The 25,709-nt window shown below is 43.0% G+C and overlaps 1 pseudogene across 1 annotated transcript; it reads left to right on the top strand.

Annotated features, from left to right (window-relative positions):
- Positions 1 to 1,017: 1,017 nt before the first annotated feature.
- Positions 1,018 to 25,603, top strand: LOC110509920 (annotated as a pseudogene). Its single transcript, XR_005040522.1, has 4 exons — positions 1,018 to 1,152; positions 24,265 to 24,376; positions 24,517 to 24,704; positions 24,844 to 25,603. The product of XR_005040522.1 is annotated as an uncharacterized LOC110509920 (transcript).
- The last annotated feature ends 106 nt before the right edge of the window (positions 25,604 to 25,709 follow it).

Raw genomic sequence — 25,709 nt, 5'->3', positions numbered from 1 at the left:
TGGTCACTGCATCAAACATATGCTAACAAGTGCCGCCACTAGCTTTGTGAGTGGAGATTGAACAGACAGACAGACACCAGGCAGACAGGTCAGTGAATACATGTTTCAGACATCTGTCCGGATTCATTTAGATGACATGTTAAATTGGTCTTTCTGTTCTATGAGTCATCTAACTTATCAGAGTGAGGTGTTATTGAGAACCTGCATGGTATTTAGCTTTACATCCTGCTTCTCATGGTGAGAGAATGTGAAAAGGACTTGGTGTTGTTCATGACAGGCTGGGTCTGTATTACAAAACAAGACAATAATGTCCAATATGTCTGTCCATTCACTCCCCTGCTGCAATAACAGCCTAAGTGTGGAAGAGTGAGTGAATGTAGGATAATTCTGTTTGATCCTCACATACAGTATGTCTTCATTATTATTTTTCTTCCTGACCATCCTCCGTTCCTGGAAATGAGAGCTGCATAAGAGGGCAACTAAGGGTTTTGGTGTTGAGAGACAGTAATATCTTGTTGATAGTGTTATGTGCACAAGAGTTATAGGGCTTTTGAATTTTATCATAATTTAGAAAAAATTAAATGCACTGTGAGATTCGATAAGGTTGTATGGAGAGGAATCATAATTGTGTTTCAGATCATTAATTTGTCTCCATAGTTTACTCTCTAACCCAAGTTATATTTTAATCAGTTATGGTTATGTTTAATTCTACTTTGATTATATTTTCCTGATGGAAAAGGTTGTTGTAATCACTCTGTAATAACAGAAGACTAATTCACATTTTAAATATTTTTTGGGGGTTGAAGTTTGATGGAATGACCAATGAATGTGTTATCTTTTTGGGAATTGGGAATTGTCTGATTACTGCCGTTTGTTCTGTACTAATGATGAGATCAGCTTAAGAAATGTCTCTCAAGGAAAACCAAGGCATAGTTTATGAAGATGTTTTTTCTCTTCCTCTCTATGTCTTTGTAGATAAGAAGTCATCATGAATTATTTCGTCATCACGCATTCTATGCCTGTCATGAAGTCTGACCAGTGGAGTTCTTGAATCTGTGTGTTGGGCCTTTCCAGTCTTGTGTTGGGCCTTTCCAGTGACTGCTTGTATGAACATTGATGAAACATTGCTGACTGTGTCTCCAGGTTATGGAGGTAAAATAATGACTTAATTATACAAGTATGTAAAGTATGATTTGCACATATGAATTATGATTTGCACATGTAAAATAGGAGTTCCACCTGTATATTGAATTTTGTAGTTGCAAAAAAATATTTGCAAACGTGGTTTATTTTGAGAATAAATGCAGCACTTGCTAACAGGTAAATTGATATGTGAATAAATTCAATAACATTTGCAAGCATGCAACTATCTTTGAGAATTAATACAACTCATTAATGAAATACTCAGTTAAATAAAGGTTAAATAAAACAAATAAAATACAAATAAATAAATATTTAATACATTTGCGACTGGTGAATCTTCTGTGAATCAAAACTACATTTGCTGATGTCGAATCTTTGCGCTCAGAGTTTTGGCACTCATTTTGCGACTAACCTGTGCCAAAAGTTTTGCATTTGTAAAAAAAAAATGCTATAAGCAAGCAGCACAGAAACACACAAGCTCTGGTGGTCAGGGCTTGTTCTTCCGGCCAATCAGGTGAAGTGTTGTCATTCTTGAACGCGCTTTCACGTTTTACAGAGTTCTGGTCTGGAAGGAAATGTGTTAAAATTAATAGCTAGCTAGCTAAATGATATTCACAGAATTTGAAAACTACAACAAGGCGTTGGTGAGGAAGATGACAGGAAGAATTAAAGGAGGGTTTCCACATAGCATAACTGCTACATAGCTGATGCTAGCTAGCCTCTTTTCTATTGGCATTACATGGCTGGATATCTAGCTAGCTAACACTATAGCCGTGTATCAGAGCAATATGTCTATGTACTTGTCATTTGGTTGAGACTAACATTTGTCTAGAAAATAATTATTTGTTCTGTGTATATTTGGTGTGTAGTTGGCTTTTCCTAGTTAGCAAGCTGAGATCTCTGCACAAATCTATTAAGGTTATCTAGCTTGCTAGTTAATAATATTTTGAGGAGAACCGGCTAGCTCCCTGCACAATCAAGACAAGATGGTGTGGGGAAGATGATTCAATTAAGTTTCTTCATCTTTATTTAACCAGGCAAGTCAGTTAAGAACAAATTCTTATTTTCAATGACGGCCTAGGAACAGTGGGTTAACTGCCTGTTCAGGGGCAGAATGACAGATTTGTCAGCTTGGAGGTTTGATCTTGCAACTTTCTGGTTACTAGTCCTTCCGGTTACTAGTCCAATGCTCTAACCACTAGGCCGCCCCTGGCTGCTGCAGTGCCCAGGTGAGATGTGCTAGCAAGATTTCAATGTCGAACCAATGCAATGATATTCCTTTTACCAAAGAGTACCAAAACCTACTATTGTGTACTTTAGCAGTGCTTCCATTCCTTTTTTTCTTCTTTTTTTCCTGAAAAGTAATTTTATTGGCTTGGTATATGAGCTGCTTTTTCTGAAAATGTCTCTCATATATCTAGCTTGTTGTTGTTATATTGTCCTTTAAATGTTACAGCCACAACATCAGGATCATGTCGCCTGTAGACAGGCGAGGAGGAGAAAAGCCTGCTTTGGGTGAGCTAGCTAGAACAACATCAACTAGCTAGCTATAATATCAGATAATCACGTTCAGGTAAAGCATGGATAGAACTAGCCATCTGTAGTAATTGTATAATTTTGAAACCACCGCATGCACATCATCTGTATCTGTTACATTTCATATTATGTCTTACTATATTGCTATGTCTCAAATTGTTCAAATCATCAGCATGAAGAACCCTGAATTCTGTTTGTTTATATAATTGTGATTAATAGCAGCCTATTACAATTAGCAACATAACATTGTTGACACATTGTGACAGCTCGAATAATGTGGTTGAAGACTAGTGCAGGGCTCTTCAACCGTGTTCCTGTAGAGCTTCACTCCAACCCTAATCTAGCGCACCTGATTTTAATCATTACCTGGTTAATAAATTAATCAGGTTAGTTACAACTGATGTTGAAAACCTAAAGGAGGGTAGCTCTCCAATAACAGGGTTGGAGAGCCTTGGACTAATGGAGTTCTTAGATCAATGCATTTTTTATTTGATAAGTCAATACAAAGGTGCAGTTCCCAGAAGTGGAGCTGTCACCTAATGCAATGGATGGGAAGACTTATATATGGGATCAATATCATGCCAAATGTATTGTGAACTCACAGCATGCATTTTGTATTTGTGTATCTTGATCTGTACAGATAAGTACAAATCCACAAATGTTAATCACATTCCACAAATGTAAATTGCTATCCACAAATGCAATTCACTATCCACAAACACCTTTTGATTTGTATCTGTAAATCGATATATTGCAAGGACCTTAAGTAAAATGCCACGAAGGCAAAAAGTTCTCACGCATAGAAAATTATTTGTAGTCTTAGAAAAAAAGTTGATCCCATAAAAGTTGATTCCATTTATTCTGTTGACCCAGATCACTGGTTGCTGCGGAAAAGGAGTAGGTTAAAGGGGTGTAACTGGTGTGAAATGGCTAGCTAGTTAGCGGTGCATGCTAATAGCGTTTCAATCAGTGACTTCACTCGCTCGGAGACCTTGAAGTAGGTGTTTCCCTTGCTCTCCAAGGGTCGCAGCTTTTGGGTAATGATGCTTCAAGGGTGACTGACGTTGTTGTGTGCAGAGGATCCCTGGTTCAAGCCCAGGTTGGGGCGGGGAGAGGGACAGAAGCAATACTGTTACATAGTCTGATCCCATATCCTACAACTCCCCTCAGGAATATTTATGTCTCCTTAATGCTCATCGTCTGTGCAACATGAGACAGTGGATGGATTATAATCAATTTCAATGTATGACATATCCTTCGCATTTAGTGGTGCTATCACACTGGCCAGCTAATTCAACTATTTGTGTGATGAACAGGTGTTCACCGCAATAGTGTTGCAAATATAGAGTAATCTAGGGCTAGGGTTTCGATTATTTACATTGGACATACTTGCATGTTAACATTAGAAGCCTCCTCCCTATGTTTGTTTTATTCACTGCTTTAGCACACTCTGCCAACCCGGATGTCCTAGCCATCTCTGAATCCTGGCTTAGGAAGACCACCAAAAACCCTGAAATTCCATCCCTAACCATGACATTTTCCGACAAGATAGAACTGCCAAAGGGGGCGGAGTTGCAATCTACGTTCTGTTTTACTATCCAGGTCTGTACCCAAACAATTTGAGCTTCTACTTTTAAAAATACACCTTTCCAGAAACAAGTCTCTCACCGTTGCCGCTTGCTAAAGACCACCTTCTGCCCCCGGCTAAGCCCTGGACACCATATGTGAATTGATTGCCCCCCCATCTATCTTCAGAGCTCGTGCTGGTAGGTGACCTAAACTGGGACATGCTTAACACCCCGGCCATCCTACAATCTATGCTTGATGCCCTTAATCTCACACAAGTTATCAATGAATCTACCAGGTACAACCTCAAATCCGTAAACACGGGCACCCTCATAGATATCATCCTAACCAACCTGCCCTCCAAATACACCTCTGCTGTCTTCAACCAGGATCTCAGCAATCACTGCCTCATTGCATGTGTCTGTAATGGGTCTGCGGTCAAACGACCACCCCTCATCACTGTCAAACATTCCATAAAACACTTCAGCGAGCAGGCCTTTCTAATCGACCTGGCCCGGGTATCCTGGAAGGATATTGACCTCATTCCATCAGTAGAGGATGCCTGGTTATTCTTTAAAATGGCTTTCCTCACCATCTTAAATAAGCATGCCCCATTCAAGAAATGTTGAACCAGGAACAGATATAGCCCTTGTTTCACTCCAGACCTGACTGCTCTTGACCAGCACAAAAACATAATGCGGCATACTGCATTAGCATCAACTAGCCCCTGCGATATGTAACTTTTCAGGGAAGTCAGGAACCAATATACTCAGGCAGTTAGGAAAACAAAGGCTAGCTTTTTCAAACAGAAATTTGCATCCTGCAGCACAAACTCCAAACAGTTTTTGGACACTGTAAAGTCCATGGAGAATAAGAGCACCTCCTCCCAGCTGCCCACTGCACTGAAGCTAGGAAACACAGTCACCACTGATAAATCCACGATATTTGAGAATTTCAAGAAGCATTTTTCTACGGCTGGCCATGCTTTCCACCTGGCTACACCTTCTCCGGTCAACAGCCCTGCACCCCCCACAGCAACTTGCCCAAGCCTCCCCATTTGTCCTTCACCCAAATCCAGGTAGCTGATGTTCTGAAAGAGCTCTACAAATCAATCAGGCTAGACAATCTGGACCCTCTCTTTCTAAAATGATCAGCCAAAATTGTTGCAACCCCTATTACTAGCCTGTTCAACCTCTCTTTCGTATCGTCTGAGATCCCCAAAGATTGGAAAGCTGCCGTGGTCATCCCCCTCTTCAAAGGGGGAGACACTCAAGACCCAAACTGCTACACACCTACATCTATCTATCCTACCCTATCCTAAGGTCTTTGAAAGCCAAGTTAACAAACAGATCACCAACCATTTCGAATCCCACCGTACCTTCTCCGCTATGCAATCTGGTTTCCGAGCTGGTCATGGGTGCACCTCAGCCACGCTCAAGGTCCTAAACGTTATCATAACCTCCATCGATAAGAGACAATACTGTGCAGCTGTATTCGTCGACCTGGCCAAGGCTTTCAACTCTGTCAATCACCACATTCTTATCGGCAGACTCAGACTTGGTTTCACAAATGACTGCCTCGCCTGGTTCACCAATTACTTCTCTGACAGAGATCAGTGTGTCAAATCGGAGGGCCTCTTGTCCGGACCTCTGGCAGTCTATGGGGGTGCCACAGGGTTCAATTTTCGGGCCGACTCTTTTCTCTGTATACTTCAATGATGTCGCTCTTGCTGCTGGTGAGTCTCTGATCCACCTCTACGCAGATGACACCATTCTGTATACATCTGGACCTTCTTTGGACACTGTGTTAACTAACCTCCAGATGAGCTTCAATGCCATACAACTCTTCTTCCGTGGCCTTCAACTGCTCTTAAAAGCAAGTAAAACTAAATGTTCTTCAACCGATCGCTGCCCACACCTGCCCGCCCGTTCACCATCACTACTCTGGACGGTTCTGACTTAGAATATGTGGATAATTACAAATGCCTAGGTGTCTGGTTAGACTGTAAACTCTCCTTCCAGACTCACATTAAGCATCTCCAATCCAAAATTAAATCTAGAATCGGCTTCCTATTTTGCAACAAATCATCCTTCACTCATGCTGCCAAACATACCCTTGTATAACTGACTATCCTACCAATCCTTGACTTTGGCGATGTCATTTACAAAATAGCCTCCAACACTCTACTCAGCAAATTGGATGCAGTCTATCACAGTGCCATCCGTTTTGTCACCAAAGCCCATATACTACCCACCACTGCGACCTGTATGCCCTTGTTGCCTGGCCCTCACTTCATATTCGTTGCCAAACCCACTGGCTCCAGGTCATCTATAAATCTTTGCTAGGTAAAGCCCTGCCTTATCCCAGCTCACTGTTCACCATAGCAGCACCCACACGTAGCACGTGCTCCAGCAGGTATATTTCACTGGTCACCCCCAAAGCCAATTCCTCCTTTGGCCTCCTTTCCTTCCAGTTCTCTGCTGCCAATGACGGGAACAAACTGCAAAAATCACTGAAGCTGGAGACTCATATCTCCCTCACTAACTTGAAGCACCAGCTGTCAGAGCAGTTCACAGATCACTGCACATGTACATAGCCCATCTGTAAATAGCCCATCCAACTACCTCATGCCCATACTGTTATTTATTTTATTTATTTTGCTCCTTTGCACCCCAGTATCTCTACTTGCACACTCATTTTCTGCACATCTATCACTCCTGCGTTTAATTGCTATATTGTAATTATTCAAATTTATTGCCTTACCTCCCTTATCCTACCTCATTTGCACACACTGTATATAGACTTTGTTACGTTACAGCCTTATTCTAAAATGGATTAAATAAATACAAATGTAGCATCATACCTAAGAAGACTTGAGGCTGTAATCACCGCCAAAGGTTCTTCAACAAAGTAAAAAGCCTCTTCACTCATTGTTTTGGTCTAAATTCTGTATTTTACATGAAAATCAGACCTTAATACGGGCAAAAAGAAAAGAGAAGGCTTTTGCGTTGAAATGCAAAGGACGTTGCCCCTGTGGACATTTATCATGTTGGTGATGGTGCAGTTGTCCTGGTCCATTCAGCTCCAGAGCGTATGTAAAATGGCACGTACAGTTGAAGTCGGAAGTTTACATACACCTTAGCCAAATACATTGAAACTCAGTTTTTCATAAATTCCTGACATTTAGTCCTTGTAAAAATTATCTGTCTTAGGTCAGTTAGGATCACCACTTTATTTTAAGAATATGAAATGTCAGAATAATAGTAGGGAGAATTATTCACTTTCCCAGTGGGTCAGAAGTTTACATACACTCAATTAGTATTTGGTAGCATTGCCTTTAAATTATTTAACTTAGGTCAAACGTTTCGGGTAGCCTTCCACAAGCTTCCCACAATAAGTTGGGTGAATTTTGGCCCCTTCCTCCTGACAGAGCTGGTGTAACAGAGTCAGGTTTGTAGGCCTCCTTGCTCGCACACACCTTTTCAGTTCTGCCCACAAATTTTCTATAGGATTGAGGTCAGGGTTTTGTGATGGCCTCTCCAATACCTTGACTTTGTTGTCCTTAAGCCATTTTGCCACAACTTTGGAAGTATGATTTGGGTCATTGTCCATTTGGAAGACCCATTTGCGTTCTAGCTTTAACTTCCTGAGTGTTGTCTTGGTATGTTGCTTCAATATATCCACATCATTTTCCTACCTCATGAAACCATCTATTTTGTGAAGTGCACCAGTCCCTCCTGCAGCAAAGCACCCCCCAAACATGATGCTGCCACCCCCGTGCTTCACGGTTGGGATGGTGTTCTTCGGCTTGCAAGCCTCCCCCTTTTCCCTCCAAACATAAGGATGGTCATTATGGCCAAACAATTATATTTTTGTTTCATCAGACCAGAGGACATTTCTCCAAAAAGTATGATCTTTGTCCACATGTGCAGTTGCAAACCGTAGTCTGGCTTTTTTATGGCGGTTTTGGAGCAGTGGCTTATTTCTCGCTGAGTGGCCTTTCAGGTTATGTTGATATAGGACTTGTTTTACTGTGGATATAGATACTTTTGTGCCTGTTTCCTCCAGCATCTTCACAAGGTCCTTTGCTGTTGTTCTGGGATTGATTTGCACTTTTCGCACCAAAGTACGTTCATCTCTAGGAGTCAGAACGTGTCTCCTTCCTGAGCGGTATGACGGCTGCGTGGTCCCATGGTCTTTATACTTGCGTACTATTGTTTGTACAGATGAACGTGGAACCTTCGGCCGTTTGGAAATTGCTCCCAAGGATGAACCAGACTTGTGGAGGTCTACAATTCTTTTTCTGAGGTCTTGGCTGATTTCTTTTGATTTTCCCATGATGTCAAGCAAAGAGGCACTGAGTTGTTCATTTACTGGAATTTTCCAAGCTGTTTAAAGGCACAGTCAACTTAGTGTACTTACTTCTGACCCACTGGAATTGTGATACAGTGAGATAGATATACAGTGCCTTGCGAAAGTATTCGGCCCCGTTGAACTTTGCAACCTTTTTCCACATTTCAGGCTTCAAACATAAATATATAAAACTTAATTTTTTTGTGAAGAATCAACAACAAGTGGGACACAATCATGAAGTGGAACGACATTAATTGGATATTTCAAACTTTTTTAACAAATCAAAAACTGAAAAATTGGGCGTGCAAAATTATTCAGCCCCCTTAAGTTAATACTTTGTAGCACCACCTTTTGCTGCGATTACAGCTGTAAGTCGCTTGGGGTATCAGTTTTGGACATCGAGAGACTGACATTTTTTCCCATTCCTCCTTGCAAAACAGCTCGAGCTCAGTGAGGTTGGATGGAGAGCATTTGTGAACAGCAGTTTTCAGTTCTTTCCACAGATTCTCGATTGGATTCAGGTCTGGACTTTGACTTGGCCATTCTAACACCTGGATATGTTTATTTTTGAACCATTCCATTGTAGATTTTGCTTTATGTTTTGGATCATTGTCTTGTTGGAAGACAAATCTCCGTCCCAGTCTCAGGTCTTTTGCAGACTCCATCAGGTTTTCTTCCAGAATGGTCCTGTATTTGGCTCCATCCATCTTCCCATCAATTTTAACCATCTTCCCTGTCCCTGCTGAAGAAAAGCAGGCCCAAACCATGATGCTGCCACCACCATGTTTGACAGTGGGGATGGTGTGTTCAGCTGTGTTGCTTTTACGCCAAACATAGCGTTTTGCATTGTTGCCAAAAAGTTCCATTTTGGTTTCATCTGACCAGAGCACCTTCTTCCACATGTTTGGTGTGTCTCCCAGGTGGCTTGTGGCAAACTTTAAACTACACTTTTTATGGATATCTTTAAGAAATGGCTTTCTTCTTGCCACTCTTCCATAAAGGCCAGATTTGTGCAATATACGACTGATTGTTGTCCTATGGACAGAGTCTCCCACCTCAGCTGTAGATCTCTGCAGTTCATCCAGATTGATCATGGGCCTCTTGGCTGCATCTCTGATCAGTCTTCTCCTTGTATGAGCTGAAAGTTTAGAGGGACGGCCAGGTCTTGGTAGATTTGCAGTGGTCTGATACTCCTTCCATTTCAATATTATCGCTTGCACAGTGCTCCTTGGGATGTTTAAAGCTTGGGAATTTTTTTTGTATCCAAATCCGGCTTTAAACTTCTTCACAACAGTATCTCCTGCCTGGACCTGCCTGGTGTGTTCCTTGTTCTTCATGATGCTCTCTGCGCTTTTAACGGACCTCTGAGACTATCACAGTGCAGGTGCATTTATACGGAGACTTGATTACACACAGGTGGATTGTATTTATCATCATTAGTCATTTAGGTCAACATTGGATCATTCAGAGATCCTCACTGAACTTCTGGAGAGAGTTTGCTGCACTGAAAGTAAAGGGGCTGAATAATTTTGCACGCCCAATTTTTCAGTTTTTGATTTGTTAAAAAAGTTTGAAATATCCAATAAATGTCATTCCACTTCATGATTGTGTCCCACTTGTTGTTGATTCTTCACAAAAAAATACAGTTTTATATCTTTATGTTTGAAGCCTGAAATGTGGCAAAAGGTCACAAAGTTCAAGGGGGCCGAATACTTTCGCAAGGCACTGTAAGTGAAATAATCTGCCTTTAAACAATTGTTGGAAAAATTACTTGTGTCATGCACCAAGTGGATGTCCTAACCGACTTGCCAAAGCTATAGTTTGTTAACAAGAAATTTGTGGAGTGGTTGAAAAACGAGTTTTAATGACTCCAACCTAAGTGTATGTAAACTTCCGACTACCACTGTAGGTCTGTTCTAGGGGGAGGGGGGGGGGGGGGGTCATTCAAAATGTATGACAAGTTGAATAAGGATTGATCCTAATGTAAAATACTCTGACATTGAAGTTTTAAATACATTTTGTTTAATAAACAAATGCTCTTAAAAAACACTCACTTAGTCTCTGGATCTGATGATGGAGATGAGGGAGGTGAAGGTGAGGGAGAAAGTAGGTGAGGGGTGATAAGAGGAAAAGAGTGAGGACGTTAAGGGTGAGGGGTGAAAAGAAAGAAAGTTTGATGAAGGTGGAGAGGAGAAGAGGCTGGCGAGAAGTGAGGAGAGGGGACAGGTGAGAAGAGGATAGGTGAGAAGAGAGGATAGGTGAAAGGTGTTGGGAGGGGTGCAGGTGAGAGATGAGGCGATAGGATTGCCTGTAAATGGACAGAAACCACCACTCACAAAGGTTAGAACTATCAAGTAGTTCAACTGTAGTCCGATACGAACATCAAATATATTATTATTAAGTAGTGTCATGCTAGTCACCTGCACATCCTCCACAGACTCCCGAATGTCATGTTCTTCCAATGACCCAATGATCGTCTTCTTCAGGATTGCGAAGCACACTGCTGCCTGGAGGGTAAAAACCTCACTCGATGCATCATCATCCCCACAAAATCAAACATCATCTATATAACAAAAGACCTACATTAACAATTGTAATTCAGCCTGAAATGGACATTTAAAGTACTGAGTTTAACAACAAGTGAAAGAATGATTTACCTGAATGGATTCAGAGAGCCGAAAACTCCAAATCCGCTCCCTCCCATCCGGGTTTTTTGATCTTAAAGGGCACTCTATCAGGCAGCTCTGGATGAGAGACCACCCTCTGTCTTGTCTCCTCTATCAACTACAATATGCATTGCTGTTAGTGTTCAGTTATAAATATATTTATACCACAGCATTTTGAATTCTAGAAAGGCCATTTAAACCATTTTTCTTTTAAACGGCACTTAGAAAAACTTTTAACCATTTCTTGAGCAATGAATAATGCAAGTCTTGGCGATATAGGCTCTGCTCCTTAAGGGTAGCTCACTATCCAAGCAAAGCATCAATGTAGAATAGCCTACAGGCAGTGAGTGCGGTAAGCTATACCAATGCCCTCGGCAGGAATACAGAAGCTAACAGGTTCAGCTGGGGTGGTGGTGGGAGCAAGAATCCGGCGCATAGTAGCAGTAGCAGCAAGAAGCAGCAGGATTTCTGCCAATAAATGTGTGCTTTAGTATTATTTTCTTTGTCAATTTCGTTATAAGCAGGAAAAACGCTTCCTTTCTGTACATTACCTTGGCCTAGTTGGAATACCAGGCAGTGATGCATGCTCTTGATGGTGCAGCTGTAGAACCTTTTGAGGATCTGAGGACCCATGCCAAATCTTTTCAGTCTCTTGAGGGGGAACAGGTTTTGTCATGCCCTCTTCACGACTGTCTTGGTGTGCTTGGACCATGTTAGTTTGTTGGTGATGTGGACACCAAGGAACTTTAAGCTCTCAACCTGCTCCACTGCAGCCCCATCGATGAGAATGGGGGCGTGCTCGGTCCTCTTTTTCCTGTAGTCCACAATCATCTCCTTTGTCTTGATCACGTTTAGGGAGAGATTGTTGTCCTGGCACCACATGGCCAGGTCTCTGACCTCCTCCATATAGGCTGTCTCGTCCTTGTCAGTGATCAGGCCTAACACGGTTGTGTCATTGGCAAACTTAATGATGGTGTTGGAGTCGTGCCTAGCCGTGCAGTTATGCGTGAACAGGGAGTACAGGAGGGGACTGAGCACGCACCCGAGAGGGGCCCCTGTGTTGAGGATCAGCGTGGCATATGTGTTATTAACTACCCTTACCCGTCAGGAAGTCCAGGATCCAATTGCAGAGGGAGGTGTTTAGTCCCAGGGTCCTTATCTTATTGATGAGCTTTGAGGGCACTATGGTGTTGAACGTTGAGCTGTAGTCAATGAATAGCATTCTCACATAGCTAGTTCCTTTTGTCCAGGTGGGAAAGGGTAGTGTGGAGTGCAGTAGAGATTGCATCATCTGTGGATCTGTTGGGGATGTATGCAAATTGGAGTGGGTCTAGGGTTTCTGGGATAACGGTGTTGATGTGAGCCATGGCCAGCCTTTCAAAGCACTTCATGGCAACAGACATGAGTGCTACGGGTCGGTAGTCATTTAGGCAGGTTACCTTAATGTTCTTGGGTACAGGCACTATGGTGGTCTGCTTAAAACATGTTGGTATTACAGACCTGGACAAGGTGAGGTTGATAATGTCAGTGAAGACACTTGCCAGTTGGTCAGCGCATGCTCGCAGCACACGTTCTGGTAATCTGGCCCTGACTTGTGAATGTTGACCGTTTAAAGGTCTTACTCACATTGGCTGCGGAGAGCGTGATCACACAGTCTTCTGGAACAGCTGGTACTCTCATGCATGTTTCAGTGTTATTTGCCTCGAAGCGAGCATAGAAATAGTTTAGCTCGTCTGGTAGGCTCGTGTCTCTGGGAAGCTCGTGGCTGTGCTTCCCGTTGTGGTCTGTAATGGTTTGCAAGCCCTGCCACATCCGATGAGCGTCAAAACCGGTGTAATTCGACTCCATCTTAGTCCTGTATTGACTCTTTGCCTGTTTAATGGTTCGTCTGAGGGTGTAACGGGATTTCTTATAAGCTTCCGGGTTAAAGTCCCACTCCTAAAGCAGCAGCTCTAGCCTTTACCTCAGCGCGGTTGTTGCCTGTAATCCATGGCTTCTGGTTGGGGTATGTGCGTACAGTCACTGTGGGGATGACATCATCAATGCACTTATTGATGAAGCCATTGACTGATGTGGTGTACTCCTCAATGCCATCAAATGAATCCCAGAACATATTCCAGTCTGTGCTAGCAAAACAGTCCTGTAGCTTAGCATCTACTTCATCTGACCACTTGATTTAGTCACTGGTGCTTCCTGCTTTAATTTTTGCTTGTAAGCAGGAATCAGGAGGATGGAATGGTCAGATTTGCCAAATGAAGGGTGATGGAGAGCTTTGTATGTGTCTCTGTGTGTGGAGTAAAGGTGGTCCAGAGTTTTTTCCCTCCGGTTGCACATTTAACACGCTGATAGGAATTTGGTAAAACGGATTTAAATTTCCCTGCAGTCCCTGGCTTCTAGGAGTGCCGCCTCTGGGTGAGCATTTTCTTGTTTGCTTATGGCGGAATACAGCTCATGCAATGCTGTCTTAGTGCCAGCCTCAGTCTGTGGTGGTATGTAAACAACTATGAAAAATACAGATGAAAGCTCTCTAGGTAGTGTGGTCTATAGCTTATCATGAGATACTTTACCTCAGGCGAGCAATAGCTCGGGACTACCTTAGATATCGTGCACCAGCTGTTATTTACAAAAATTCATAGTCCGCCTCCCCTTGTCTTACCAGACGCCCCTGTTCTATCCTGCTGGTACAGCGTGTAACTAGACATATGTATGTTGATAGTGTCGTCTTTCAGCCACGACTCCGTGAAGCATAAGATATTACAGTTTTGAAGGTCCCGTTGGTAGTTTAATCTTCCGCGTAGGTCATCGATTTTATTCTCCAAAGATTGCACGTTTGAGAGTAGAGTGGAAGGAAGTGGGGGTTTATTCGAAGAGTAGATACATCCACAACTCAACAGGGAAATCAACAAAGCATGATAAGGTCATTCATAATCAAAGGTAAATGGAGAGGTGGGGTGTATGTTGAATGGAGAAGTACTTACTTTTTCAACTCTTGTCAAGGTCCGCTCCAGTTCAGCTAGTCAACATTTTGGACACACCTACTCATTCAAGGGTTTTTCTTTATTTTTTCCTATTTTCTACATTGTGGAATAATAGTGAAGACATCAAAACTATGAAATAACACATGGAATCATGTAGTAACCAAAATATATTTTATATTTGAGACTCTTCAAAGTAGCCACCCTTTGCCTTGATGACAGCTTTGCACACTCTTGACATTCTCTCAACCAGCTTCATGAGGTAGTCACCTGGAATGCATTTCAATTAACAGGTGTGCCTTGTTAAAAGTTCATGTGTGGAATTTATTTCCTTCTTAATGCGTTTGAGCCAATCAGTTGTGTTTGTGACAAGGTAGGGGGTGGGGGGTATACAGAAGATAGCCCTATTTGGTAAAAGACCAAGTCCATATTATGGCAAGAACAGCTGAAATAAGCAAAGAGAAACGACAGTCCATCATTACTTTAAGACATGAATGTCAGTCAATCCGGAAAATGTCAATAACTTTGAAAGTTTCTTCAATTGCAGTCGCAAAAACCATTAAGCGCTATGATGAAACTGGCTCTCTTGAGGACTGTCACAGGAAAGGAAGACCTAGAGACCCAAAGGAAGACCCACAGACATTAGACCGTTGAAATCTGTGCTTTGGTCTGATGAGTTCAAATTTGAGATTTTTGGTTCCAACCGCTGTGTCTTTGTTAGATACAGAGTAGGTGAACGCATGTGTGGTTCCCATCGTGAAGCATGGTGGAGGTGTGACGTGTGGGGGTGCTTTCCTGGAGACACTCAGTGATTTATTTAGAATTCAAGGCAAACTTAACCAGCATGACTGCCACAGGATTCTGCAGAGATATGCTGTCCCATCTGGTTTGTGCTTAATGGGACTAATTTGTTTTTCAACAGGACAATGACCCAACATACATCATTATTTGGCTATTTGACCAAGAAGGAGAGTGATGGAGTGCTGCATCAGATGATCTGGCCTCCACAACCCCCCAACCTCAACACACTTGTTGGCTGCTTTTCCTTTTCTCTGCGGTCCAACTCATTCCAAACCATCTCCATTGGGTTGGACTTAGGTGATTGTGGAGGCCAGGTCATCTGATGCAGCACTCAAATAGCCCTTACACAGCCTGGAGGTGTGTTGGGTCATTGTCCATTGACCGCTGCAAAATGCTGCGGTAGCCATTCTGGTTGAACTCAAAATAAATCACTGAGTGTCACCAGCAAAGCACCCCCACACCTCCTCCTCCATGCTTCACAGTGGGAAGCACACATGCAGAGATCTTCTGTTCACCTACTCTGCGTCTAACAAAGACACAGCGGTTGGAACCAAAAATCTCAAATTTAGACTCATCAGACCAAAGGACAGATTTCCACCTTTCTAATGTCCAGTTGTGTACAAACTTTTGACTAGTACTGTATCGCTGAACCCACCGAGGGGCCATACACCTTGACACTCTTTGTTAAGGGTTGAACATGTCTGTAGTACCTTTCTAGAGACCAAATCATACAGTGTGTGAAAGAGGGGAAGTGTTACCTCAGGAACAGTTTCTGTGCAAGGAGGAGAGGGTTTTCCAAAGCCCTGGTTGAAGAAGAGTTCACTAATAGTGGCGTCCTAATTGGTGGTGTTATTATTGGTGTTGTAAAAATGAACTGATTCAAGGACTGACAAAAATATGAGTCGTTACCATTTCAAATAGTGTTATAAAAATGAACTGACTTGAAGGAACGGGTGGCGCTGAAGATATAGTGTCCAATCCCTCATCCCAATAGGGGAGTTTCAGGGGTGTAGTAAGTCAGGTTGGAGTAGGAACAAGTGGCACTGAAGATATAGCGTCCGATCCCTTGTCCCTGTAGGGGAGTATCAGGGGTGTAGTAAGTCAGGTTGGAGTAGGAATGAGTGGCGCTGAAGATTTAACTGCCATAACCCTCTGTAGAATGTCAACTCCCAGGCTCCCTCTGGGGCCCTCCAATGGATTTATTTTCCTAATTTGCTTTCCTAGTTTGCTAATGGTGAACTGGATTTCTGGCACAATCACCCCTTCTGACCAATAAAGAGCTGCAGCGCCAGTGGTTGGAAGAGCTGATGTGGAGGTGGCTTGAGAGGTGATGGTGGTTGAAGCTGGGGCAGTGAGAGGGCACTTCCCCGTTCACCACCCCTGAACTGCTCCATGAAGGCACAGATACGTACATCTCCCCCGGGATGGTACTCTGTAGCTGGTGATGGCCGCTTCGAATGACTCCATGACTGTGGCACTCAGAGGCCTTCAGAAATGTTTCCTCTTATACTGACACCATTCTGTTTTTATTATTGATAACATTATTACATAGTAAACATTTATTGCACACAGTCCATGCAACTTATTATGTGACACATTTGTACTCCTGAACTTATTCAGGCATGCCATAACAAAGGGGTTGAATACTTATTGACTTAAGATATTTCAGGTTTTCATTTTTAAATCAAATTAATTAGTAAAACATTCTAAAACATAATTCCACTTTAACATTATGGGGTATTGTGTGTAGGCCACTGACAAAGTCTCAATTTAATTCATTTTAAATTCAGGTTGTACCAAAAGAAAATGTGGAAAAAGTCAAGAGGTGTAAAGGGACTGTATACCCAGGAATAGGGACACAATTATTTTATTACCATATAACCAGATAAATAATTTGTTTTTTACGATGTTAAGATTGTAAAAATGTGTTCAGGAGGCCTAAGCGTTTACACTTACCGGATCAGCTTATGGTTGCCATCGATGTGCCACAAAGAATTTGGGCCTGCAACTCTATACTACCGACGGTGTAGCCGCTGCTGCATGGCTCTCCTCAAAGTTCCCTGGGGGTTGACAAGGATCAGTCTGACCCTCCCCTGCTAGACTAACACCTTTGTTAGAGGAATTAAATTCCTATATGTTTATTACCCAATTAAATTAATACACTCAGCCCATTTCTAAGGATTTGTAAGAAACGTATTTACATGAAATGGGCGGAGACCAGTCTCAAAATCAAGCACTAGCGTTTATTCTCGAGAGTACTGAACATATAGGATTTACAACAGGTTATAAACTGAAAATGACGTCATTCGTTTTCGAACTGTCCTGTCTCTCCTCCACTCCGGTACAATGGCAGTATAGTTCTCAAGCCTTCCTACATCGTCTCTCACCATTTTAGATAATTTATGACCAAGCCAAGGTCTTCCTGTGTAGATAAGCATTCTAGCCAGTCTGACGATAAGTTCATTCGTTTCTACCAAGGAACAGACAGTCGTTGTTCTAATTCTTTATTATAATTACACACATTATATTCAGTACTCGGATTAAAATAAAATTCATACATCTATACAGTAACATAATAGTATTCTGATTAGTCAGGCCTGATTGAAATGTATACATAATTAGTCATTATTGATAAAAAAACATCCCTTAACAACCTTCTCCTCTTAAGCGTGCCCTCACAGACTAAGAACCAAGTTCTTAATTCTGTCCTATCAGTTCTTTGATCCTCTCATCCATCTGAGCGTCTGACAACAGTGAGTAGGACCTGAAGAGCTGAAAATGGCTAAATACCAACAAAACACAATTAAAAATGGCTAATATTGTGTTGATTCGATCACAATTCCCACAGTAAAGACACACGTTGATAGTGTTAACTAACAGGGAAAACTCTAGAGAGTTGAGTGAAGTTCAAGCTCTGCTTCTCTTTGCAGGCTGATATTTCTTCTGTGCAGCAGTCTTGGGGAGCTGCTCACCCGTGCGCAGCTTAGAGGGAACATTGGTCAACAATGGTCAGCACGGTTCCATTATGTGACTATGATTGCATAACACCTTAGACGCTTAGAAGGAAATTGTTTCCCTATGTTTCTTAAGTTTCTCTCCATTGCCATGGAGTTAGCAATCATTTTGAATGGCCATGTCATATGTTAGTCATTGTTACTCAATTCTCTCCTTTGCATACCATGTTCATGCCATGAAAAGATTATGTAGAAATTTAAGATTTTGTCTTGGCAATGGATGGAACATTTGTGTTTCCTGTTTGATCATTTGAATGACGATAAAACATTGTAACATTTTTATGGGAGAGATGTGACGTAAGTCGGCAAAAACACCTTATGTTTAAGACAACCTTATGTAGGCATTATGACAGAACATTCAATAAAGTTTTTCCAAATGTACTGTTTACAGTGATGATTTTTAATCTGTCATCCAGACATTTAGGATAGCTGATAACCTACAGGTGGCTTACTACAGCTGACATCCCTATGAAAACAACTGTAGCAGCCCTGGCCCCTCAGATGAATGGTACATGGACATAGTGTGAATGCTGCTAGAGTCAGGGCGTACTGTATAAATCTGCAATTGGCTAAGTCTGCTGTCAATCTCCACCACAATTCCCTCTCAATCAAACTACATTTGAGTTTATCCCAGTGCAACCTGATCCGAAAGATGAATTAATAATAACTTAATTTGTAAAGTTTTCATACATTATGCTCAAATCACCAACCTAAAGCCACTTTCTCTTTCCTGTAAAAAATCCCTTAACCAACGTACATTCAGGTTTTGCAGGTTTTGTGTGCGTTTTCTATCAGGTAGCCTGCATACCTGCAGACATTCCAGACATGTTTATTGTGTTTCATGATTAAGTCCAGGTCATTCTCTCACAGCATTCAAGAAGGGTGAACAGGTAAGATATGCTATATAGATCCATGCCTAATGTTTTTTTAATGATAAAAAATCTATTAATAAAGGATGATAGATATTGATAATAGTGGATAATAGTGTGAAAAAAGAGTGTAGTTATTTTACAGAACAAATGGTCATATCTTTACAGGGTTACAGGCGGGATGTGAATGAGTAACAAACAGTTGTCCACTATTGTGTCATGCTGTACTTTCCTGGCAGCATGTTGAGGAGTTTAAGGGCTAGATTCCATCAGTTCTGCCCTAAACCAAAATAACCCATTATTTCTATATAGCCTACACTGAACTTATAACGTCAGTGGGAATTAAGGAAGGGGATGGTTTCATGACAATGACTACAGAAGAGTCCGCTCACCAATTTGACAGTTACACCTCCGACATCAACTAAAAAAAACAATAAAACTGCTATTCAGTTGTTGGTTATTGCTGGAACTGATTGAATCTAGGCCTAGGTCTGTACTCTGTAAAAATAAAAATAAATCAGAGGGGGCCGAACTCAAAAAGATTTAGTAACTCAACGTGGTCTCAGAGCATTTTGTATTATTTTTTACGTATATCTGAAACTCCATTTGTAGGATATATTACATTTCTTATGGTACAGTGCATCCGGAAAGTAGTCAGACCCCTTGACTTTTTCCACATTTTGTTACATTACAGCCTTATTCTAAAATGTATTAAATTGTCTTTTTCCCTCATCAATCTACACACAATGCCCCAAAATGACCACGCAAAAACAGGTTTTTTGATTTTTTTGCAATAATAATAAAAAAAGACATTTACATAAGTATTCAGATGCTTTACTCGTTACTTTGTTGAAGCACCTTTGGCAGCAATGACATCCTCAAGTCTTTTTGGGTATGATGTTACAAGGATGGCACATCTGTATTTGGGTAGTTTCTCACATTCTTCCCTGCAGATCCTCTCAAGCTCTGTCAGGTTGGAAGGGGAGCGTCGCTGCACAGCTATTTTCAGGTCTCTCCAGAGATGTTCGATCGGGTTCAAGTCCGGGCTCTGGCTGGACCACTCAAGGACATTCAGAGACTTGTCCCGAAGCCACTCCTGCGTTGTTTTGGCTGTGTGCTTCGGGTCGTTGTTCTGTTGGAAGGTGAACCTTCGGCCCAGTCTGAGGTCCTGAGCGCTCTGGAGCAGGTTTTTCTCAAGGATCTCTCTGTACTTTGCTCTGTTCATCTTTCCCTCGATCCTGACTAGTCCTTGCCGCTGAAAAACATCCCCACAGCATGATGCTACCACCACCATGCTTCACCGTAGGGATGGTGCTAGGTTCCCTGCAGACATGAAGCTTGGCATTCAGTGTCACGATCGTCGTAAAGGGGAGACCAAAGCGCAGCGTGATTAGAATACATTATTATTTTATTGAAGGAAGAACACGAAGAACAGTTCAACAAAAATAACAAAACGAACGTGACGCTATGACCAACGAGTGCAGACACAGGCAACTTCACATAGACAATAACCCACGAAATACCCAAAGAAGATGGCTGCCTAAATATGGTTCCCAATCAGAGACAACGATAAACACCTGCCTCTAATTGAGAACCAATCTAGGCAACCATAGAACTACATAAACACCTAGATGGAAACAACCCCATAAATCTACAAAACCCCTAGACAGTCCAAACACCCTAGATGAGACAAAAACACATATACCACCCTCGTCACACCCTGACCTAACCAAAATATATAAAGAAAACAAAGAATACTCAGGTCAGGGAGTGACAGTACCCCCCCCCCCCCCCCCCCCCCCCCCCCACAAAGGTGCGTACTCCGGCCGCAAAAACCTAATCTAAAGGGGAGGGTCCGGATGGGCCTCTTTCATGGTGGTGGCTCGGGTGCGGGACGTAGACCCCACTCTACCATAGTCGTTGTCCTCTTCAAGGGCCTCTTCAGAGGGACAGCTCCGGACTGGCTGACGGCTCTGGCAGCTCCTGTCTGGCTGACGGCTCTGGCAGCTCCTGGCTGGTTGACGGCTCTGGCAGCTCCTGGCTGGCTGACGGCTCTGGCAGCTCCTTGCTGGCTGACGGCTCTGGCAGGTCCTGGCTGACTGACGGCTCTGGCAGGTCCTGGCTGACTGACGGCTCTGGCAGGTCCTGGCTGACTGACGGCTCTGGCAGCTCCTGGCTGACTGACGGCTCTGACAGCTCCTGGCTGACTGACGGCTCAGGACAGACTGGCGGCTCTGACGGCTCAGGACAGACTGCCGGCTCTGGCGGCTCAGGACAGACTGGCGGCTCTGGCGGCTCAGGACAGACTGGCGACTCTAGCAGCTCAGGACAGACGGGAGACTCTAGCAGCTCAGGACAGACGGGAGACTCTAGCAGCTCAGGACAGACGGGAGACTCTGGTAGCGCTGGGCAGGAGGAAGGCTCTGACAGCGCTGGACAGGCGGGAGCACCTGTAGGGATGAAACAGAGACAGCCTGGTGCGGGGAGCTGCCACCGGAGGGCTGGTACGTGGAGGTGGCACCGGACAGCCCGGACCGTGCAGGCGCACTGGAGCTCGTGCAGGTGCACTGGAGCTCTTGAGCACAGAGCCTGCCCAACCTTACCTGGTTGTATGCTACCCGTAGCCAGTCCAGTGCAGCGAGGTGGAATAGCCTGCACTGGGCTGTGCTGGCGAACCGGGGACATCGTGTGTAAGGCTGGTGCCATGTATGCCGGTCCGAGGAGACGCACTGGAGACCATATGCGTAGAGCCGGCTTCATGGCACCTGGCTCGATGCCCACACTAGCCCGGACGATACGAGGAGCTGGAATGTACCGAACCGGGCTATGCACACGCACCGGGGACACAGTGCGCTCCATCGCATAACATGGTGCCTGCCCAGTTCCTCTCTCTCTCTGGTAAGCACAGGAAGTTGGCGTAGGTCTCCTACCTAGCTTCGCCACACTCCTTGTGCTCCTCCCCAATACATTTTTGGGGCTGCCTCTCGGTGTTCCAGCCGCGCTGCCGTGCTGCCTCTTCATACTAGCGCCTCTCGGCTTTCGCTGCTTCCAGCTCTGCCTTGGGACGGCGATAATCACCCGGCTGTTCCCATGGTCCCTTGCCGTCTAATATCTCATCCCAAGTCCAGGAGTCTTGTGTTCGCTGCTGCTGCCCGTTACCACGCCGCTTGGTCCTTGGTTGGTGGGTTATTCTGTCTATGTTATGTTGTATGTTAGCACAGTGTTTATATAGCGGTCACGTTCGTCTTAATCGTTTTGTTGTTTTTTGTTTAAGTGTTCGTGTTCTTCATTAAATAAAGAAGAATGTATTCACACCACACTGCGCTTTGGTCCCCTCCATACGACAATTGTGACATTCAGGCCAAAGAGTTCAATCTTGGTTTCATCAAACCAGAGAATCTTGTTTTTCATGGTCTGAGTCCTTTAGGTACCTTTTGGAAAACTCCAAGCTGGCTGTCATGTGCCTTTTACTGATGAGTGTCTTCCGTCTGGCCACTCTACCATAAAGGCCTGATTGGTGGAATGCTGCAGAGATGGTTGTTCTTCTGGAGGTTTCTCCCATCTCCACAGAGGAACTCTAGAGCTCTGTCACAGTGACCATCGGGTTCTTAGTCACCTACCTGACCAAGGCCCTTCTCCCACGATTGCTCAGTTTGGCTGGGCAACCAGCTCTAAGCAGAGTCTTCGTGGTTCCAAACTTCTAACATTTAAGAATGATAGAGGCCATTGTGTTCCTGGGGACCTTCAATGCTGCAGAAATGTTTCCATATCCATCTGCAGATCTGTGCCTCGACATAATCTTGTCTTGGAGCTCTATGGACAATTCCTTCCACCTCATGGGTTGGTTTTTGCTCTGACATGCACTGTCAAGTGTGGAACCTTATATAGACAGGTGTGTGCTTTTCCAAATCATTTCCTATCAATTGAATTTAACACAGGTGGACTCCAATGAAATTGTAGAAACATTTCAATGATGATCTTTGGAAACAGGATGCACCTGAGCTCAATTTCGAGTCTCATAGCTAAGGGTATGTATACTTATGTAAGCAAGATATATTTTTTAATATATTCTTTTTTATTTGCAAAAAAATCTAAAACCCTGTTTTTGCTTTGTCATTATGGGGTATTGTGTGTAGGTTGAGGATTTGTATTTTTATTTAATCAATTTTAGAATAAGGGTGTAACGTAACAAAATGTGGAAAAAGTCAAGGGGCCTGAATACTTTCCGAGTGCACTGTGTGTATTAATTTGTGGATGTCCATCACTCTTTTCATTTGATATGTTATGAATTACAACTCGTATAATATGTTACGAATTTAAATTAGTACAATATGTTATGAATTTGCTAAGGTACAATATGCTTTGAACTTGCAAAACGTATGATCTGTTACGAATTCCAATTTGTTGTGGCTAATATTAGCTAGGTGGCTAACTGACGTTAGCTAGCTCTAAGGGTTAGTGTTAGGGGAAGGGTTAGCTAAAAGGGTTAAGTAGTTGCTAAGTAGCTAAAAAGTAGTAAGTAGTTGCAAAGTTGCTAATTCGCTAAAATTCAAAAGTTGTCCATGACGAGATTCAAACACACAACCTTATATGATCCACCAAACACCCTCTTTTAATTGTTGCCTTAAGTCGCCTTCAATCATGTGTAACCTTAGTCTATGAGACCAATCTGCGTAACAAGTTCCACAGCCGTTTTGATTTGTGTGAACTTATTAAATAGTAAAGTTATTTGAGTTGATCACACAACAAGTTCAGTTTCCTGAGACCCGCAACTTAAAATACTCTGTTGGCTGAAGATAGATGTTTTTTTTTCATTAACATATTTCCCAGTGTGCCATTCAGAAAATACTTGTCAAGAACTTTTTTTACAATTAAAATATATATTTCAGAGGTTATAATATGATGTGTTTAACCAGATACTGCAAAACATGTGGATTTGTTTTCATTATTAGTGAGATTGGTTAATCAAGATAGATTTGAAATAGCCTACTTTCTGGTCCAAAAATTGGACCATGCCTGAATCTAAAAAGACAACCCTAATTTACAGCCATCAGTCAGTATCACTTAATATTTCCCAACTTGTCTCAACTCAAAATGTGAATTGCATGCAACACTTTTCCCAAAAAGTTGGTGAAGTCAAAAAAGTTGTGGAACTAGTTTCCAAATATTTTTTGGTGGGGCCACCTTGAATGTTTTTTTTGTGTAACCAACAACTATAGTCATCAACTTGATTCCAGGCATGCTGTTCAGCTAGATCTTAGAAGCATACTGCTGAGGAATTTTTGCCCACAAACAAACTGCAATTGTGAGTGCTACGTCTTCCTTTTCGTTGTGTCTGCAGGCAGGTCTGATCACCATGGCAGCTAACATGACAGTCCATCAGCAGGCGGCAGCCCCTTCTATGAAAGGCTGGAAGACAGGCCTTTTTGACTCCTTTCAGGACATGAGTATCTGTGAGTATCCATGAGACATCATATCCCATCGGATCCTAAGCTCAAGATATTCTGTCTTAAAATATTGCCACCACCTATAAGAGTTGTCTTGTTGTTGCTCTCTCTGTTGATGAGATGTGTCTGTTTGTGTGTGTGTGCAGGTTGCAATGAATTCTGGTGCTGTCCTTGCTATGCCAGCTCCACCACAGGAGAGTTTGGAGAGAGTACCTATCTGCCCTTAATGGACATCATAGGCCCTGCATTCATGGCTGCTATTGGGGTGCCCGTCATTGTGCCACCCGCAAGTCTGTCCATGCGGGTTGCTGTACGCCACAAATATGGCATTCAGGTGTAATGTTTCCCATTACATATAGACATCACATAAATGTTGTTGCAGATACATATGCTGTGATAAGGGTATTATGTGTGTTCTCTACTTGTGTGTGTGTGTGATAGTGTTAAACAAGTGTGTCTGTGTGGGTCCACAGGGAAGCCTCTTTGAGGACATCTTGGTGTCCTGCTTCTGTGCCTGTTGCTCATGGTGTCAGATGGCCAGGGAGATCAAAGAGCACAAGAAGAGCTGCACTTTCACAACCACCCAGCCTGTGTCCATCCAAGTGCAGCCTCCTAACATGACCACTTCAAATGTGTCCTACACAACCAATCAACAGAGCTACACCATGACCAGCCCACAGTCCCCCAACCAACAGGGCTACGTCATAACCGGCCCACAGTCCCCCAACCAACAGAGCTACGTCATGACCGGCCCACAGTCCCCCAACCAACAGGGCTACATCATGACCGGCCCACAGTCCCCACACCAACAGGGCTATGTCATGACCGACCCACAGTCCTCCAGCGGGGTTGAGATGCCCCCTGATATGATGGCAGGGCCCCCTGACATGGTCAGAGGGGTCATATGAAGATGGCATCCGACCAACATGCCATTGCAGGCCTTTCTCAAATGACGACTTCTGATCCACCTGCCTATAACCCTGCTGTTATGATGCTCCCTGTTATGTCTAACCATATGGTGAACACCACGGTCTCCACCCAACCATCCAAATGCTGAGCTCTGCTGCTTCATCTAATCACTTTCTGATAGCTTGCATTGCTGTAATGTTCACAATCAATGAATTAATTAGATTGATTAAAATGTGTTTTTATATGATTTATAGTCTGAGGTTTATTTGATGGTAATGTCCACTGCTCATTGTCTTGACATGTAATAAAGTCATTTATATTGTGTTTCTCTTCTATTGGACTGTTATTTTATAATCAAACATCTTGGTCTAATGGAAAAGACTGCCCCTGAATCAATTTACATGAACATTTGTCAATGAGAAACATGTTT

The sequence above is a fragment of the Oncorhynchus mykiss genome, chromosome Y (genome assembly GCF_013265735.2).
Source record: "Oncorhynchus mykiss isolate Arlee chromosome Y, USDA_OmykA_1.1, whole genome shotgun sequence".
NCBI classification, from domain to species: domain Eukaryota; kingdom Metazoa; phylum Chordata; class Actinopteri; order Salmoniformes; family Salmonidae; genus Oncorhynchus; species Oncorhynchus mykiss.
This window is presented reverse-complemented; position numbering and strand designations above follow the sequence as displayed.